We start from the raw sequence: 12,231 nt of genomic DNA on the forward strand, positions 1-12,231 counted from the left end.
CAAACAAAGACACCACCACTCACGAATGAGTGGTGGTGCCATCTATCCGCGATATTCTGAGCCAAGACCTACTTTCCCCCTCTCTGGTCAATTAAAAGATGCACCTTCCTGACCTGTATTTTGTTACAAGCTAAAGGCTGATTAGCTTGGATTGTCCAAGTGTTATTAGAAGCAAGAGCAGGATTTGTTTATTATTATGCTGAATCATTTTTTGGATCAGACTTAATCGGATGCTTGCAAGCGACTTCTTGCCTGAGTGTCGAACCAGACTGGTTGCCGAATTGTGACGCAATGAATTGTCCCGATTTACTCACACTTACAGGTTTTCATTTGATAGTGCCATGTTATACATAGATATGATGAAGCACTTCCTGATTTTTAATCTTATGTTACTCTTTATATTACCTGGATCTTGAATTAAGCACTCGGTACTGTATCCTTTTTAAAATTCAGTTTTCGAAAAGAATTCTAATAATATGTATCAAAGGTAGTCATTTCGTAATCATTATTCCAAAAAGAGCAAAAGAATTTCAAATAGTTTTTTTTGATTTTTCGATGAAATTTATACCTCTTTGAGAGACCGATCGGAGCTTAAAAAATGACAATGTAATAGTTCAAATCGTATGCACAAATGGCTAAAGTTATTTAATCCTATCCTGAAATTTAATCACGATTTCTTCGGACATAAAGCATTGGATTTTATGGCTGTGAATTAGAAAAAAATTTGTTAGTAACAGGTTGTCTTAGGAATTATTACAGAAAAGTATAATTGATATATTCAGGCCCTAAAATGTAATTGGACATACTTTAGGTCAGTGATTCTCAACCACTGTGCCGCGGCACTTTTGTGTGCCACCAAATTCTTAAAATGTGCCGCAAAGTATTAGAAATGATACAGTAAAAATTATAATGCTTTTTTTATTACAAGTAAAGTTTAAACTAAAGAAAAGTGTATTGATGTATATTATTATATATATACTTTTTATAATTTTTCCACGCTTTAACCGCGTGAACATCTCTTTGTGGGCGATTGTCTTGTCTCTGATAATCTTAAAATAAGAAGGAAGTGTTTAAATTGTCTTTGACACACAATTTTAAAAAATGTTGAAATTTGTAGGAAATTTAATGACTATTAAAATTATTAATTACCAAAGGCTAAAACAAGCTAGATACTAACTTCCCAGCGAAAATAAAAGCTAATCATTAAAGTAAGCTATGCCGTTAATAGTTATAAAAACAAACTAACAAAGGATAACTAGCAAAAAAATAATAAGCTAACAATTAATAATTAGCAAAAAAACTAGTTAACAAGAAATAAAAAAAAATAACAATGTAAAAAAAACAACATTTAATAACTATAGAAAACAGGCTAACAATTAATAAGTAGCAAAGAAGAACTGTTACTATCTAATAAAAAATTAGTCGAAAGAAATAATTAAATAATGTACTTTTGTAGTACATATTATTTTATTTCACATTCAAAATTATTCTCACAAACTATTTAACACAGTGTATTATAGGTAAGTAAACAACTTTTAAACTAATTTTTTTCATTGTGTGCCTTCAAATTTCAAAATCGTTATAAGTGTGCCGCCACAAAAAAAAAAGGTTGAGATACACTGCTTAGGCTATCACTGAAACTTATTAGAAAAGAAAATCAGGCATTTTGTTAATCAATGGTATTTCTTTTTTCTATAGTATACGACCTTCTTTTTTTGAAATTTCAAATTAAATAAAGTTGTCTTCATAAATCCTTAGACAGAGAAAGTTAAACTTGTTTTTCTTTTTCTGTTATGAAACAATTTGTTAAATTTTTTGTATTTGCAAAAAAAAAAAAAAAAAAAAAAAAAAATCGAAGGAACTATTTAAAAGTTCTTGTAAACCCAATAACATACATATTAACAAAATAAATTATTTATACAAAAAAAACTTGACGGCAACCATTCCACTGGTTGATTTACTCATAAATATAAATAAGATCCTTTCAAAACATCATAAGTAAATTTTATTTCCGTATAAACAGAATCACCAACCAAAATCTTGTCCACTTTACGACTAGCAAGAGTGATTAAATCGCGAATGGAGCTTTGTGATTTCCGATTTAAATTTTTTACCTTTGATCTTTAGAAATGAAGTTGCAGTTGTTTTTCGTATGCTGACAGACGTAACCGAAACTTGAAGTAAACTCACCAAGCGAAATTGAAATATTTTTTTTCTTTCTTTTTGCTTAGAGTATCTGAACAAATTATATGTTTAAGACAAGCAAAATTAATTTTCAGTAATTAATTTTAAATTTATAATTCTTTTATCAGAATTTTCCTATTTTTCAGAATCCTTTTGCTTTTTAAATGCACTTTATGAAGAATGCTGATTTTGAGAAAATTTTCTAACGCTAACGCACTCACAAAAAAAAAAAAAAAAAAAAAAAAAAAATTGGAATTCTTAGAAATTTTGAATGTAGATTTTGTATAATGATACAATGTTTTTGAACTAAAAGCTTAGATCTAAGTTTAAATTTACTATTTTTTAAGGCTTTAAGTAAGAATATTTAGAATTTTACTTTAAAAATTCGATTTTAAACAATGTATTGAGTTCAATTTCATTGTGTGTTTAGAATTTTTTCTTAAGAGTTTGGTTAAAAACAAGCTCAAATTCGCCCTTATTTTGAAAAATATTTTTAAAAACTTTACTTTGATTTTATTATTTTAGGGCACCCGCTTACGAAGCATAAAATTAAAATTTTAATTTAGTTTTTAAAAAAAAAATACTTGTGTAATACCACGCGGATACCTTAAGGCCCACTGATAGCTCTTTTTGTTATATCAAACAAAGAATTTTACCTTCAATTTCTGAACCTAACACTCTTAATATTTTCTGCAGCCCAAACACCAAATAATAAATAGGTTGTTTTCTTTGAATCTCTTGGATCAAGACCATATTATTGTTGTTTTCTTCCATTGTTCCAAAGGGAGTGTTCCGAATAATTTTTAAAATATGAATTAGCTGAATTTATAACAAAATAAGTAACACACAGTCCATAAAATGCTTTAACAGCACGATTAAAAGCAATGTCATACCCTTCAACAGATATAGTGAACTAAAGAAAAAAGTCTTCGATCAAAGAGATTTTTTAAAAACTTATTTCAGAAATCTGAAATTGATGAACTTCTTCTTTTTACATATTTGTTTAAATTACATAAATACAGTTTGTGGAGATATTTGTTTTTATTTTTTATGTATAAAAATAACAAAGTTTCTTCCCATCACAAATAAAAATATTTTCTGAAACTACGGAAATTCTGTAAAAGTTGAGGGGTATGTAAAATAATAAACAGAGTTGAACTTATCTACACAGGTTGTCTCGTAAATGTAGCATACTTCGTTACATGTTGAGACAAGCTTCTAGGGAAGGTAGGGTAAATCATAAGGATTAAGTACCGCATAGTAACCCACGGCCGGAAATGCCCTTGTACTCCTTTAGGGGCACTTTCCTCTGAGGAAATTCTTTCACGTGAGCCTTTGAAGAAGCATTTTTACTTATTTAAATTATCTTAATTTCATGTTAGTTTTATGTTATTAAGTAAATAGTGACGAAAACTGAATTTAAATTGATCCAGTATTCGGTTTTTAATCGCAATCGAATGATATGATGGCTAATTTGCCTAATCATAAAATTAATATTAAACAGCAATTTCTGTGCCTATAGTAATGTAATTTGACAGTATTTATTAGAAAATATAAAATTATAATGAAGTTAAGAAAATTAAGATGAATAAAAGTAATTGTTCGAAAGCACTCGTAGAAGCAGTTTGTAATAGGGTAGTGCTCCTAGCTGCGTACGATATTTTCGATCATGGTTTCCTATAAAATCCTTAATTTTTTTGATCTGTCCTAATTACACTAGACTCCTGTTTGCTTATGAGTAAATAAATAAATAATACATAAACAATTGTATGAAGGACTAACATACAAGTAAGACTTTGAATAGTATGATTTTTATATGCTAGTAAGTATATATAGTATATATATATATATATATATATATATATATATATATATATATATATATATATATATATATATATATATATATATATATATATATATATATATATATATATATATATATATATATATATATATATATATATATATATATATATATATATATATATATATATATATATATATATATATATATATATATATATATATATATATATATATATATATATATATCTTCGTATGGGTAGAGTGCGTGTGGTATTGGTCCTCATTGGTTTTACCGTGAATGGTTCGATTTTGCACGCAGTTCATCGGTCTGCCAAAGCACGGGAGCCTTCCTCTCGGCAGAGGATCAAAATTGTATGGCATGTTTTCGGATCCTCCTCAGGGATGTTTTCCAGACTTTTGCCAATAGTCCATTGTTCTGCTCTAGTCAGACGTAACTAAAAATACTTGCCTACCTCTTACTTGCTCGATGGAGTTACTTTCATATTCGACAAAGTGGCATTGAATTCACATCATTTAATGATTTTAACAAAGTAATAATTCAATAATACAAATAATTTTTCACACATAGAAATAAAAATTTAATTCTCCAATACATAAATCCCATTTCTACAAGCAGTTTTTTTTATTTACTGTGAGATTTCTATTACTTAGTTTTTTTAATCTTTAATTTAGTTTTCTTTTTAAATTTATTTAGATGATATTATTTTGAAACAGTCATGATTCCACCTGACGTTGCGCATTATTATATGTAGCTACAATGGAGAAATGTGTGGTTTAAAATTTAACAATTTCAGTTAATTTTTCATTTGTATAGGCAACACGATATACAGAAGCATTTAAATACAATATGGAAATTGGCCACAACGGAAACAAGGTGATTTGAAATGTTTATCTGAATCTGTATTGGACACTTATTCCAATTTGGTTAGGCCAAGTTCTTCCATTTTTTTTATTACTTCTAGTCCCCAATTACGAGCCGAACACATAGTTATACCTCTAGATCTGTCTGTATTATCGGCGCCTTGCGCAATTAAATACTCGATTATTTCCCTTCCTTGAGCATAGAATAATGGTGTTTTATCACACACATCTTTAGCTTTAATGTCAGCACCATGTAATATTAAAACTTTGACAATCTCCTTACTTTTTTTAACAGCATTATGCAGAGGTGTATTCCCAAAACTATTTCTAACATTAACATTAGCGCCTTGGGAAATTAAAAACTCGACTACTTCTTTAGTAGAAGCATAGAAGAGAAGTGTTTCCTCTAAGCTATTTTTAGCATCAATATCAGCGCCGTGTGATACTAAAAGCTCGACAATTTCCTTACTTCTCCCAACTGCTTCATGGAGAGGTGTATTTCCGAGGCTACATTTAGCGTTAATGTCTGCACCTTTTTCAAGTAAAATTTCAACTACCTCCTCATTATCAGCAAAGAACAGAGGAGTCATTCCACGGTTATTTTTAGCTTCAATATCGGCGCCATGTATTATTAACAGCACTACAATATCTTTTCTACCATTTTTAACAGTCTTGTGCAGTAATGTATCTCCGCTTTCGTCTCTTGCTTCAAAATCAGCGCCCTGGTTAATCAAAAACTGTAGTACCTCCTCACTATTAGCTAAGAATATTGGTGTTTCCCCCCTGAAGTTTTTAGCTTCGATATCAGCTCCGTTTGTTATTAAAATCTCGGCGATATCCTTAGTAGCAGCATAGTGAAGAGGAGTCCGTCCTATTATATCAGACTTATTTATAAATTTGCTGTTACTTTTTAACAGAGCATTTAGAAGTGCTGATAATCCTTTTTCTGCTGCTCCGTGCAATAAAGTTTCTACTGGTGATTTAGCAACAGACGCAAGTCCCATCATTGCTTCACACATGTCATCACCATTTGCTCCATTTCTTAAAAGTAAATCGGCAATGTCCCAATGACCATTTTTATCAGCATATCTTATAGGGTTCCATCCGAAAAGGTCTTCAGCATCAACACTAAATCCGTGATCTAATAAAATCATGGTAACATCATAGTATCCATATGCAGCAGCTACATGAAGTGCTGTTCTTTCTATCCTATCTCGAGCATTAGTGAAATCTTCTACTTTGACTGCATTTGTTAATATTTTCCTTACCTCCTTTTTATCTCCGTTTAAAACCGCAAGATGCACCTCACAGTTATTTTCCCCGTCAGTTACCATATGATCAAAGAAAATAGTGGTCAAGTCATGCTTCTTTCTATAAATCTGATCATAAAAATATTTCCTTATTTTTTCCCTTTTTACATTGTTGAAATAAAAAAGTGCAGCAAAATACTGGGTAAAACTTAAGTGAATAAATATTGGCTTTTCATCGACAATATGACTAATGAAACCTGAATTTTCTTTCCCATCTTTTACCTGCTGTTCATATTTTTTTACTTCGGTTATTTCTTCATCGTTAAGAAACTTTTTTAAATCTTCTTCCCAAAGCAGCGCATCTAAAGATAACAAGGTATATTTTTTTAAAAACGATTCATGTAGTATTTCATATTCTGGTCCAGATTTTGTTTGATCTAATATCTGCTTTTCTGCAAGATGCCTTTTGTACTTCTTTTCAACAAATAATTTATAAAGGTTCAAAATACTTAATTTTTTCGACAAATTTAATTTAATTTTGTTGGGCAGTTTATAAGGGGCTTCGAATTCTTCTTGAACTTCAACCAGCATTTTTATTTGCAATGGTATTCCCGTAAATTCTTTACTCTTATCCGAAGTGGGTTGCAGCACACTGTCAAGCAATTTTTTGGCAAAATTCTCAAAGTTCTCCGTAATACTTAGCTTCAGAATCTTACGGAAATAATTTTGAATAAACAACATTTGATCCTTTCTAGATAGTGGTCTAAGAGTATACGATAGCACACTTAATATATCTTCTAGTGCATTTTTCATGTGTGGGCGTGTAGTTATCCAGAGCTTTTCTACTTTTGAATACTTCAAAACTCTTAATAGTTCAACAACTTTCTCTTCGTATTTAGGAACTATTTCATCAAATCCATCAAATAACAAGGCAACCTTACCTGTAGCATTTAATCTGTGTTTAAATAACTCTTGCTCTAGAGGAGTGTTTATTAATGCTATGTCCATTATAAATTTAAAAATTGTGTCCTTATCGTTATGAAAATTGACATTTGCTAGCTTTCCTGTATAATCATTCAAGTTAATTCTCACAACCCAAAGGATGGCATCTTTGTTTTTCATATTTTGTGCTAATTTAGTCAATACAGTTGATTTTCCCGCACCAGACACTGAACTTATGACTACTATTCGCTCATGCAATTCACGACATTCATAACCATCGTCTGTGTCTAAATACCTGCACAATCTCGATGTAGCACCCCGTGAATTTTGCCACATAAATCGTTCATCCTCCTCTTTTAGCCAATGAATATTTCGGCTCTCATGCTCAATACAAAGTTTATCAAAATCGCTCTTGGAATAGGAAATCAGCAATATATCTTGATACTGTCTAAGCTCAGATGGGTCAATCCGACCATTATAAGTAAGGTAGAAATTAATATCTTTTTTAATGTATTTTTCAATTTTTGGCTGTGTAAAAATGCGATCAATATAGTAACTCTCAATATCACCCAAATCTGGAAGCGGTTTTCCTACCTCTATCGCTTCATTGTTGATAAGTTTAGATAATATTTCTTCATCTACCAGATGTGATGACTCACTTGCTATTAATTTACCCAAGCTTATCTTTCTCCCTTGAAAGTAAATTTTCTTCTCTAAGAGTTGCTTCTGAGAATCATAGGTTAAGTCATCAAGTTTAATTTTTTTATCATCCCTTATTTCACAATTTAAATTATTCTTATTTCCAAAACAAAATTTTAAATCGTAATTCCTTTGAGAAACTAGAATAAACTTATACTTTGGTTTAACTTTGAAAGCCCTAAATAATTCTTTAAAATAAGTTTTTAATAGTTCTTCTCCGTTTTCCACTGATTCATTGTTATATTCAACCACGAATAGCATAGAAACGTCCTTATCCGATTGCTTTACAAATTTATTCAACGGAAAAAACTGCTCTAAATTTAGAAGCTGCTTCAGACTGAGAAAAATGGTTTGATACTCATTTTTTGTCTTTTTCAGAACTTTATGTATTTTTTTAATTCCTATTATAGGATGTACTTTAAATATAAGATGTAAAAATTGCAAGTTTGCGTCTTTTAAGAAACCATCAAAATCTATTGTAGCCTGTTTAAGTTCAATATATTCAATTGACAGAAGATAATCCAGAGACTGTTTTCTGTAAACGTCATTAAAAGCATCCAGAGTATCTAATTTAGATTTTATTTCATGGTGTATAGTTGGAAAAACAAACAGAGCGTTTTTGACACAAATAATCAACTTTTGAAGTTTTTCTCCAATCCCGTATTTGATGAAACCTCTTCCTTCCCCCTGTTTCATTTCTAAACCTTGCAATACTTCTTCAATTATATTTGCATTCAATACTCCTCTTGTTTTTGTATCAAGAGAAGAAAATAAGTCATCAGCGTTAGAAAGCATCGAAAATTGCTTTAACCTGTGGCAACCATCTAGAAATTCAAACTCCGGCTGTGTGAAAATATTAGCACTACATTCTCCTCTTTCAACACTCTGAACTTGGTAACGAAGAGTACAATATTCGCTATCCTCAGGAGGTGGATTATAGCAGTTAGTACAATTAGCTAATTTATGAAAATGTTCATATTCGTTGGTGCTTGTTGAAAATATATTAAATATTTTTTCAACTATTATTCCACCTAATCCTTCTTTTACTAATGGCCAGTCTATGACCTTCATTATCTTTTTTTCCGAACTACATAATAAAGAACTGTATATTAATGCCTTTTTAATGTTGTTCATATTGTGAGATTCCATTGTGTATTGAAAAAAATCCCAACTAGATGATCTGTGGGGCATATTTTCAATAAATACCCGGTACAAGTTACCAACGTTAAGATGTGAGTGAAGAGTATTCACCAAATTTGGTGCGGATAGGTAAATTGTGACATCCAAGAAAGAAGAAGAATGGGCTGTACCGCTGTAGCGTACATTAAAATCACTTTCCATTTTCAACAACATGTCTTTGCAACCAGGACTGTCAAAGACTACTGTATGTGAGTGAAAACCTTCTTTTCTGCTTTTTACAAAAAAGTCACCCTCGCCTTTTGTAAGATATTCAGTAGAAAAAGTAGTGATCTGTGCTAACCAACCTCCCAATGAATGTCCAGTAATAGACAGAGTCAAGTTCGTTGATTGTTTTCTATTGAACTCTTCCACTTCAACTGCAATTTTATTGGAAAAAGTAATTGCAGAGCTCATTTGAGAAGTATATTCATTCGATAAAATACCTTCATAGTCCGCCCAAATATCATTCAAGGCTTTAAGCTTTGTACCTTTATGTGCGATAACAACTTGCTGGTGATCAGGTTTCCAATATGCTGCGCCAAAATAACCATCACCAGAGTTTTTTGACGTGGTCAACAAAACCCAACCAGTTTCCAATGGATTAAGAAAAGTTTCTCTTTCATGATATACTTGAGATGAGAATTCTGCTAACTGATAAACACTGGGATAAATGAACTTATCAAGGCGAATAGATCTTGCATCACTGGTATTTTGAATCACTGATATGAAATTTTCATTACTGAATTCTAATTTAGCTACTTTTAATTTTCTGCTGTAGGGAAAGGTCATTTTTAGCTTGAGATTTTCCTTTTCACTTGTAGTGTAATAGCTTTTTTTCTTCAAAGGATTTTCCACTTAATTTCATTGCCTTCCTTAATCCATCCAAGTGTTATTTCCATATCAAGACCATTTTGTCTCTACAAAAAAGGAAAAGTTATTAATTTCAAAATCTTTTCTAAATTACTAAATATTACAAAAATAACATAATTTTATGTATGAAAGTCAAAAGGTTTGGTGGAAAATACCATATTCTCAAGATTTATTAACGATTTACTTTCATCTATTTTATGTTTTTGTTTTAAGTTTTAAAACAGCTTGATAAATTCAGTTTCAGGTTTTTTCTTGAAATGTAAATAAAGTTACCAAGAACAAGGACATTTTTTTATCTCTTTTTAATCCACTTTATATACATTCAACTCCATCAAGTATTTTTAACTATTATCTCCTTAATTTATTTTTTATAATAAATCAATTAATTAGTATTTTCTTGTTTTTTTATTTTTTGTTTTTAACATATAATAAAGCCATGAAATTTATTTATTCTTTAATTGCCAATTTTCTTTTACCGAAATATTCGAAAATAATTTTTCAAATTGATATTTATATTTTACTCAAAATTTTTAATAGCACCTGCTTTTTTACTCCTACCGAACCATGAATTATGTATATGTGTTTACAAATTTGTCGAAAACTCCTAAAACGTGTCGAAAAATTTTAAGGTGTTTTGAACAATTCTTAACAAACTTGGAATTTTCACGAACGACATTCATTTAGACAAAACGAGCAGTTAGGTACCACAAATAAAATACTAAATTTTGAAATAGTCGAATATTTAAAATTACTCAGAAACTATTTGATCGATTTCTTTAAAATTTTGTATTTGTTACTTGAAATTACTAATCTAGAAATAATGTCTATTATTAAATAAAATAATAAAAAAAATAATTAAATAATCATTCAAAAATTTTTTTTTACTTGAAATTAGCATTTCATAAACGAATTTTTACAATTGCGTGAAAAATGTTTCAAATCTCTTAATAGTGTCCTAACGTAAGGCAAACTACGCCCACGCCCACAAAAAAAGAAAGAAAATAACATTAAACATTAAGGAGTCCAAACTTTGGACTGCTTTCTTTGCTAAACGATTAGCAGCATATTTTTAAATTGCGGCTAAAGCTCATACAAAGAATCCAAATCCATTGAAAAAACGTGATGCTCAGTCAAAGAAATTACGGCTTTGCGTTTGATTTCGTAACTTAAAATATTGTCTGCTCCAATTAATTATCATGTGTAAGGTAATACGCCTTCCAACAATTAAAATTGTATCTAAGCACGTTAAAAATAGATGATCAGATCAAAAGTTAATCTGGTTGTTCAATTCTTTTGCGCTAAACTTTATAAAAAATTTGAATAAACAAATAAATAAGAGCTCGATAAAATTACATTGTGTTCGTTTACTGCAAATTTTCTTTGAAAACTCAGGGTAAGGATTAATAGACAATTTGCACCCCTCCATCAACTGTTTAGTTAAAAGAATATATAGTAACACACTAAAAAGAATGGATATTCAAATCTCATGAAACTGTTTTCGTATTTTTAAACAAACATTTCCTGGTATATGCCCCGATCGAAATTTTGTCAAAGTGACGATATAACTATTTCCATTTCCTAGTTGACGAGGAAATAAATTTTTTTCAAAACTAAAGAAAGCTTTAATTTATTTACTTTATTTTTCAAAAAAAGTAGATCACTTTTTTATGTGAACCATACAAATGAATCAACGTCTCTTAAGCAAGGACTGATGGAACGGAGAGACCAAAGTGAGGCCAACGTAGCACCAAAACATAACAAATTTAATAAAACATGAAACATACGAAGCTAAAATTGAAAATTAAAATTCAGAAAAACTGCAGAAAAAAACACAAAATATAACATATAACGCAAGTAACAAATTCGAATGTATTTCAAAAATGATTTAACACATTTTCGCAACAAGTTTACAAGATTTACCTTGGATTTCCAGATTTATCTTAGTTACCTTGGAATAGCCAGAAAATCGATGTGTGCAAGAAAATTTATATTTAATAAGGCTTAATTTTTGTTATGGAACTTTAATCATGATGATGTTTAGAAAAATCATTATCATTTAATGAAAAAAAATTTTTTTAAAATATTCTTTATTAAGTAGTAGAAGATTTTTTAGCCACGGATTGTCCATGATAAAAATAATTTTTTTTTAGCAGATACATTTTTAATATATTCATTATATTTATAACATACGATTGCTTCAATGATTTTATTAAGATCTTAATTTTATCATTTGGATAGCTATTGTTTTTTTTATCAAATTTCAGAGGAGTCAGACTGTTTGTTTTTTCGATCAATAAACATTACTGTAAATTCTTTTAGTTCAAATAATTTGATTAAAAGTGGTATTTGGAATTGTAATGTGACAAAGAGTGTAAAATGCTCTTAGAAACAATGTAATTCGACGTATTTAAATTTA

This window comes from Parasteatoda tepidariorum, chromosome 4 (assembly GCF_982258835.1).
Source record: "Parasteatoda tepidariorum strain Cologne lab strain chromosome 4, Ptep-v5.0, whole genome shotgun sequence".
Taxonomy (NCBI): Eukaryota; Metazoa; Arthropoda; class Arachnida; order Araneae; family Theridiidae; genus Parasteatoda; species Parasteatoda tepidariorum.